Raw genomic sequence first — 9,095 nt, 5'->3', positions numbered from 1 at the left:
AAGATCCCCTGGAGAAGGAAATGGCTACCCATTCTAGTATTCTTGCCCAGAAAATTCCATGGACAGAGGAGCCTGGTGAACTATAGTCCATGAGGTCACAAAGAGTCAGACATGGCTGAACGACTAACACGTGCACACACACATCCTGCCCCCCCCGACACACACACATATGTAGATGCTAGTAGAATTTTCTGTGGTTGAAATGGATTGAATTCAACTACAACTAAGAGAGTGAAATGACCCCAAGGAGGTAAAGATCAAAATGGGTATCGCTGTCAAAATAGATTTCAGAGTTAGTAGTCATCAAAATGGTCTGCCTTTAAGAATCTTGTAGGTTCATTATTATTATTCATGACCTGAGTACTGAAATACAGGGCAGCCTCCCAAAAGTCATCTTTATTTTAACTACACATTATTTTTGATTGTATAATTGAAAAATATATTTGTATGTATATTTTACATATATATATGTATGTGTGTGTTAATTGCTCAATTTTTTCTGACTCTTTGCAACCCCATGGACTGTCTCCTGACAGAATCCTCTGTCCATGGAATTCTCCAGACAAGAATATTGGAGTGGGTTGCCATTCCCTTCTCCAGGTGATCTTCCCAAGCCAGGGACTGAACCCGGGTCTCCCACATTGCAGGCAGATTCTTTACTATCTGAGCCACCAGGAAAGCCCATGTGTGTATATAGTTGTGTATATATACATATGTGTGTGCATATATATATATATATGTGTGTGTATGTGTGCAAATATATATATATAATGATGTGTTTATATATGTAAAACAAGATCCTGTAAACAGATTTTGTGTCACAGTGCCAAACACATTTCCGAGAAATATATTAATTCAGAACTCACTGAATGAAAAGATTAGATATACCCGTGAGACACTCCTATAGTAATCTCTGAAATATGAACTTTGGTTTCTCCTCTTAGCCTTTTTCAGTGATGCCAGGAAACATTCTTCAAGATAACTAGGCCTAGGGAGAGAAAAAAGCAAAGATACTTCAAGGAATTTTGTTTTTTAGAAGCAGATAAGCTTATTAAGTAGAAGTTATGCTTCATGGTAATTAACCAGTTACAAGTGCATTTAAATGCATGTGTGTGGAAACCATAGAAGTCAGAATTGTCTTGAAAGTCCAGTGTTCTGGCTCAGCACGTGCCAGTTGCCAGTGCAACCCAAGGTGAAACCATACATGCAGGAAATTCAGGGCAACAATGACATCAGGCTGGATTGGCAATTCCATATTCATTGTTACAGGTAAGCATTACAGAATGTGAAAGTCTAAAGACCAGAAGACTATTACTAAAGTGATTCTTACTACAGATCCTTACTTCTACTTAATACTTCCATAGGTTTCTGCTGCTGCTGCTAAGTAGCTTCAGTCAGGTCCGACTCTGTGTGACCCCATAGACGGCAGGCCATCAGGCTACCCCATCCCTGGGATTCTCCAGGCAAGAACATTGGAGTGGGTTGCCTTTTCCTTCCCCAATGCATGAAAGTGAAAAGTGAAAGTGAATTCTCTCAGTTGTGTCCAACTCTTCCCGACCCTATGGACTGCAGCCTACCAGGCTCCTCTGTCCATGGAATTTTCCAGGCAAGAGTACCGGAGTGGGTTGTCATTGCCTTCTCCAACTTCCACAGGGCCCAGGTAGCAAATCCTCAACTCTGGGGCCATTTCACTATCTTACGCATCCGGTCCCATCACTTCATGCGAAAGAGATGGAGAAACAGTGGAAACAGTGTCAGACTTTATTTTTTGGGGCTCCAAAATCACTGCAGATGGTGACTGCAGCCATGAAATTAAAAGACGCTTAGTCCTTGGAAGGAAAGTTATGACCAACCTAGATAGCATATTCAAAAGCACAGGCATTACTTTGCCAACAAAGGTCCGTCTAGTCAAGGCTATGGTTTTTCCTGTGGTCATGTATGGATGTAAGAGTTGGACTGTGAAGAAGGCTGAGCGCCAAAGAACTGATGCTTTTGAACTGTGGTGTTGGAGAAAACTCTTTTTTTTTTGGTTTAGTATGGTTTATTAAGCTGTGCCTTAGTACAGACGCTGGGGCTTGCCCATAGTGCTTTTAATGTACAAGGCCCTGACATTCTGCCAATTTTTCTTGAGCAATGACACCAGGAAGTTGACAGCTAAGTGGATGTTGTACACAAGCTCATCATCTGTCATCTTCACGTGGCCAACAGCCACTGCCAGACACAGCACCTTCTTCATCTGGAACTTGATCGTGGACTTCACTTCATCAACTTTGGCCACCATGTTCTCATTGTGGGTCAGCAAGGAAGGGAACTTGCCAACCTTGTTCAGGCCTGGGCCCAGGATTCGGGGGATCTGCTTGATCAGAGACTCTGAAGCCAAAAAGGCATCATATTTCTTGGCCAGCTTCTTGACCAGTTTCTTATTCTTGTTGAGTTTTCTCAGCGCCTCGATGTCCGTGTGGGGGATATCCACAGCCTTGGCCTCATCACAATGCTGCTGGTCCCCCAAGACACACACGGAGAACTTGGGGCGGGGAGTGGACTTAAGCCTGACGGTGCCCGAGAAGCGTTTGTCCTTCTGAGGGTCATAGTTCTTCAGGCTGATCTGAAGCTCCACCGTCTCCAAAAACTTTCTGTGCTTGCGCTGGTTCCCGTGCAGGACTTCCCTCACTGCCTCATAGAGGGTGTCGCGGGAGACTTTGCTGCTCATAGTTCTCTATGCCGCGATAACCGGAAAAGAGAGTGGAGAAAACTCTTGAGAGTTTTGCAAGGAGATCCAACCAGTCCATTCTGAAGTAGATCAGCCCTGGGATTTCTTTGGAAGGAATGATGCTAAAGCTGAAACTCCAGTACTTTGGCCACATCATGCGAAGAGTTGACTCATTGGAAAAGACTCTGATGCAGGGAGGGATTGGGGGCAGGAAGAGAAGGGGACGACAGAGGATGAGATGGCTGGATGGCATCACTGACTTGATGGACGTGAGTCTGAGTGAACTCCAGGAGTTTGTGATGGACAGGGAGGCCTGGCGTGCTGCGATTCATGGGGTCGCAAGGAGTCGGACATGACTGAGTCACTGAACTGTACTGAACTGAACACTTAAATGGACCACAGAAACTGTAAACAATCAATGGTCCTTCTGATGCCCATGGCAGGAAGATGCCAGCTGTCCTCTTGGGAAAGTGCAGTTTCATTTAACTGGTGTCAACATTTGATACTATAAATCTTCCATCTGAAGATTGTCTTCTATGTCAATTAGTACCAGTTTATTTGAAATAGATTTCTTGGTGTTAAATATTTAGGAAACATTACTTCAAGGAGTTAAAGACAGGCTGTAAAGTAACACTTCAGACATTATCACACTGTTATATCAAACAGATGTGTCATTTTAAACATCACAAGAATTATAAACTAGGTCTCAATGTTCCATATATTTTCAGTTAATGACTATAATTATCAAAAATGTTATTTTTAATGTATGTGATTTACACAAAAATTCATTTTAGAGGACATGATTTTGATTCACATTTTCCTCTTTCAATATAGCATATTTTTATATCCATTAATATTTTCTTGCTTGGAAATTTTTTATATCTTGTCCTATTTTTTAATTTACATTTAGAGACTTGATGTATTCTGGATACTAATCTATTTTCAGTTATAATTATTTTTTATAATTTAAGGGGTTTTTCTCATAGACTATTTTTAGCATAGCTTCAAGTTCACAGGAAAATTAAGGTACAGAGAGCTACCATATACCCACTGCCCCCACACCCAGTTTCTGCCACTAGCAATCCCACATCAGGGTGGCACATTCATTACACTTGATGGACCTATATTGACACATCAGTGTCACCTAAACTCCATACTTTACATTAGGGTTTATTTTTAGAGCTGCATTTTCCACTGGTTTTGACAAACACCTAATGACATGGATTCACCATTATATTATACAGAAGAGTTTCACTGACCTAAAAATTATCTATGATTTGCTTATTCATCCCTCCCTCTTACCCAACACCTACCTTAACATAGGTTATTTTCTATATCCAATGGGAATTTGCCTTATGACACAGAAAACAAACCCCTGGTGCTCTGTGACAACCTAGAGGGGTGGGAGGGAGGTTCAAGAGGGTGTGGAATAAATATATGTATATACCCTTGGCTAATTCATATTGATGTATGGCAGAAACTAACATAATATTGTAAAGCAATTATCTCTCAGTTAAATAAATAAATTTATGATAAAATATATATATATATTTAAAGAAATATATATATATATTAAGTGAAAATGAAAAGAATGAGAGGGGACAAATAGAAAAATACATATAAAAGAGTAAATTGATAATGAAGTTTTCCTTGGGATAAAATAGAGTTGGGTTGAGTGGATTGGGAATGCCAGGGAGAAAGGGCAGACTGCGTTTGGAAATGGGAAGTCAGTAGTGACTTGAGAAAGAAGAGGGAGTTAGTTATGTGGGTATCTGAAGAACAGCCTTTCTGCAGATGAACTAGCAGGTGAGTGGCTCTAAGATGGAGCACATCTGCCTTTATGCAGGATCAGTGAGGGCCAGGAGGACTGAATCAAGGTGAGGAATTAACAGGAAGTCCAATTACTCAAGTGTTTGCATCTAGCCATTCAATGAATTTTGCTTATTTGGAGTTTCTTCTGAGTGAAATGGCAAGACACTGGAGAATTCTGAGCAGAAGAATGACATGGTTTGATTTATGATTTAAAAAGATCACACTGGATACACCCTTGAGGACAGAATAGTGTGAAAACAGGCATTTAAGAAATATACTGTAATCTGGCTTCCTGGGAAGCCACTAGGAAGGGTTGCTGCCACTTAGGAAGGGTGTATCCAATGTGATCTTTTCAAATCATAAATCAAATCATGTCATTCTTCTGCCAATGCAGGAGACATAATAGCTGTAGGCTGGATCGCTGGTTCCATGGAAAATCCCCTGGAGGAGGGTATGGCAACCCATTACAGTATTTTTACCTAGAGAATAACATGGACAGAGGAGCCTGGCCAGCTACTGTCCATAGAGTCTCAAAGAGGCGGACACAACTGAAGGGACTTCACACTCACACATGCAGACGAAAAGATCACTGCATAGTTGGATTGGGATATAGTGGATATAGTGAAATGTGGCCATATGATGCATTTATCTTAAAAGACAACAGATTTTCCAGAAGACTAGATGTGGAGTGAGAGATGGAGGCACAGTGTTGAGTCATACATAATCCTATCTTTCCGAATTCAGTTTGTAAAGACTGATGCAAAGAATTTGGGACTTAATGCTCATTTAATCATCAAGAGCTCCCAATGCCCAGTAGCAGCTGTGCCAATAGGACCAGAAATAGTGATGATAGCATACAGGTTCAGTGGAAGTAATGTCAACAGTGGGCCTTGGACATCAGCTGCAGTGATGATGGCATTCCAACCTGACACTTATTTTAGTATGATTTGGTGTGGATCAGCCTATCTGGCCATATTGGATTCCTGCTCATATCTCAACCATTATTTGAGCTGTAAAAATATTTGAGCTATGTTTTAAATTCATTGCTACTAGGGTAACTAGAGTTGATTTCTATAAATAATAAACTTGAGTTACACAAAGATTCTTCTGAGTCTCTAAGTACAAGCACAGGGATAGTTCATTCAGTTTGTGTGTAGTGCCCATTTACATGATCATGCCTCAAATATACATTTTTGTTTAAAAAGTAATAACATTCTAGTAAAGGAGTAAATTGAGGGATGAATTAACTGATTAAATATTTGGGGTTGTATCATCTTCTGAACAGAGAAGGCAATGGCACCCCACTCCAGTACTCTTGCCTGGAAAATCCCATGGACAGAGGAGCCTGGTAGGCTGCAGTCCATGGGGTTGCCAAGAGTCAGACACAACTGAGTGACGTCACTTTCACTTTTCACTTTCCTGCATTGGAGAAGGAAATGGCAACACACTCCAGTGTTCTGGCCTGGAGAATCCCAGGGGCGGTGGAGCCTGGTGGGCTGCTGTCTATGGGGTCACACAGAGTCGGACACGACTGAAGTGACTTAGCAGTAGCAACATCTTCTGAAATGCCTAGGAATTTTCTACCATGAAATTTATTATTTACAACTATATATCAGTTCAAAATGGGGTATATTCAGAAGGCAAAAGGGTAGCATATATAATTCAAAGCAAAAAAGTAATATTTTTATTGTTAAAAATAATAAAACTACTTTATATAATTTTATGCACAGTATAAGATCTGCATAAATCTTAAAGCATGTATTCTGTTAATACATGTATTCTTGATTTTCATACCTCATTAATTAGAAGAGCAGTTTTAAATTTTAGTTTATACAAAGTTAAAAAATAAAATAAAATTTAAAAATTTTTTAAAATAAATAAATTTTAGTTTATAGTCTGAAAGCTTTGTCTTTTTTTTCCCCTAATTAGTATTCCATAAACCCTAAAAACCTAATTTTATCATTGTTCCTTGTTCTATTTTATACACAGACATACACTTTATATATATATATATATAGTACTTTTGTAACCGTAAGAGAGTGTATACTTCATCAAAAAAGCTGCAAGTTCTTAAGTGGCTAAAATCACAGACATGAGTACCATTGTGTTTCTATGATGGAAGAATCTCCTAATTTTGACTTCAAGGCTTCAGATAATGTCTTCAAGAATATAAATGCATTTTTATACACCTAAAAAAATCCCATTTCCTAGGCTAATTGGAGTACATGAACAAGGTTAAATATCTCTTGTTAATTAAACTTGTTGACTTTGTGTTTCCCTGAAAACATTTTCCTAAAGATTGCATATGCTTTGCATCATTTCCGGAGATAATCCCCTGTTATTACTTTGAAGCCTTGCTCAAGCAGTGGTAAGGAATTGAGAAGGTAATTTTTCTATCATCTGTTGATTAAATATCAATCCTTTAGTAGGCCTGTGTAACTTGACTGTGACCTTCACAAGTGTTTATCTTTTTTTTTCTCTCCCATTTATGTGAGTTTGAAAGGTTAGTCAATGTTTGTGTTAGGTAATCACACCCCTGCCTATATAGAACAAGGTTCTCTGGTCAAGTATTTTCACTGGAGAAAGGACTTATACAGAGTATACATTTGGCATATTTCACAATGGTTACTTTACCCCTTGCCAATCAGGAGGGAAGTTTTCTTAACTGTTCAATGTGAGGAACTTCTTTCTGGGTTCCTGGAGCAAAATCCTCCCAAAACGTGAGATCCCCCTCCAAGACTGAATCATTTTAGGGGTTTTTCACTCTCAGGTGTCCAAACTTGGCCTCCAGTAATTTATCAAAATTATCATTTAAGTGTTCTACCAGTTTATGGCTCTGGCAGCTTCTCTTTCTGGTTAGCTGTGTTTCTCTATATAGCCTGTCTCTCCGGATTTTAAGGTAGTGATATGGCTTACAATCTCAATTTTCTGATAAATCTAAGAAAAACATTGATTTTTCAATTTAGCATTTACCTTGAGCCCTCAGGACTTCTAAGCTGTTTACATGTCATAGCTGAAACTCAAGTTCCATTTTTATGCTTTGACCTCATGAAAATAAAACAATATTCAGCACATAAAAGATAGTAAGAATGTGGAATACATAGACAGTTGCCCTTGTGTAAGGAGAAGTTGGAATTAGTAGAAAATGAAATTGGAAGTGATGTCATCAGTAGGACAATAATAATAGGATAAGTAGAGAATAGAGTTGAAGAGGTATCAGTACTGTGTCTTCTAAAAAAAAAGTGAACCAAAGGCAAAAAAGACCAAAAAAACTGTGTATAATATGGTAGTGTGTGTATGCATATATAATAAAGCTTTGGAGAACCTATGATAGAGGAGATCTTGAAATTAGGACAATAACTAGAGTATTTTAGAGCTATCTCATTCACATTGGGGTTATTGTCCTAGTGATTCCATATAATTAGTGTTTAAAATAGCTCTCATTGCTTAGAGTAAATTTATTAGATTAATGTCTTATTTTCATTTAATATGCTACCTAGATGACTCACTTTCACTTATTTAACAGATAATTATTAAACATACACTGGAGATAAGCATGTATTTGAGATGAGATCAAATGATTATTAAAATAAATTTAAATAACCTTGAATAATGTATTCTTTATGTATTCTTTTACTGCAAGAAAATATCATGTAACTACAAGTGATAATTGAGAGCTCACAAGTCTTTTTTATTAATACACCTTTATGACTGTCAAGATTGTGATATTAATTATATAAACTTGTGGCAAATATTTCTTTAAGAGACAGAAATATATGTAATAGTAAGAATTATGTTAAGGCCATAAAGAAATATAATAGAATATGCATCTAAGACCTTCAAACAAAAGTGAAGATGATACTATGTTACTCTAATTTGCAATTGATAATTATTTACTTTGAATATATTTTATGTTCAGTATATATGAATACTCTTATTTTTCCACAATTATAAATTTGCTCCATATTTTCCTATAATAAACTTTATATACTTTAAAATGAATTAACACTATGTACTAAAGAATTACAAATCAAAAGCCAAGATGAGTACTGTTTTCTTAATTATGACATGAATTAATCATGATTTTATAAACATGAGCCATCATTCCATTGACAGTTCACTTAAAACTGCATAAAACACAATTAACAATATATCCGGTTTAACTTTGGCAATTAACATTTACTTTTTTAGTGTTCTTTAGATTTGCATTGAGATGATAGAACATTTTCAATCCCTCTGAGACTGAAAACAGTTGAGAATCACAGTTTAGAGGAAGAAAATTTAATAAATTAAGCAAGAGGGTAACTAAAGACCATAAAAGAAAGATAAATAGATTGGGCTATATCAAAATGAGTATATGTAAAGTTGCAATAAACACATTTATATACAAAAGAAAATGTTTTCAAGTCCTGAAAAAAATATTAAAATAGCAAATATACATTTATCACCTACAGAGCAACAAGAAACAAGATGAACACCCCAAAGAGTATATGGGTAAAGGCATATACAAGCATTTTATAAAAGAAGCAATGATGATAACCAAATGTAAAAAATCACATAGGCTTGTACAAGT

The 9,095-nt window shown here is 37.4% G+C and overlaps 1 pseudogene; it reads right to left on the bottom strand.

Moving 5' to 3' along the window:
* Positions 1–2,018: 2,018 nt before the first annotated feature.
* On the bottom strand, positions 2,019–2,729 carry LOC139183964 (large ribosomal subunit protein uL1 pseudogene; annotated as a pseudogene).
* Between the last annotated feature and the right edge of the window lie 6,366 nt (positions 2,730–9,095).

Source organism: Bos indicus, chromosome 1, assembly GCF_029378745.1.
Source record: "Bos indicus isolate NIAB-ARS_2022 breed Sahiwal x Tharparkar chromosome 1, NIAB-ARS_B.indTharparkar_mat_pri_1.0, whole genome shotgun sequence".
Classification (NCBI taxonomy): domain Eukaryota; kingdom Metazoa; phylum Chordata; class Mammalia; order Artiodactyla; family Bovidae; genus Bos; species Bos indicus.
This window is presented reverse-complemented; position numbering and strand designations above follow the sequence as displayed.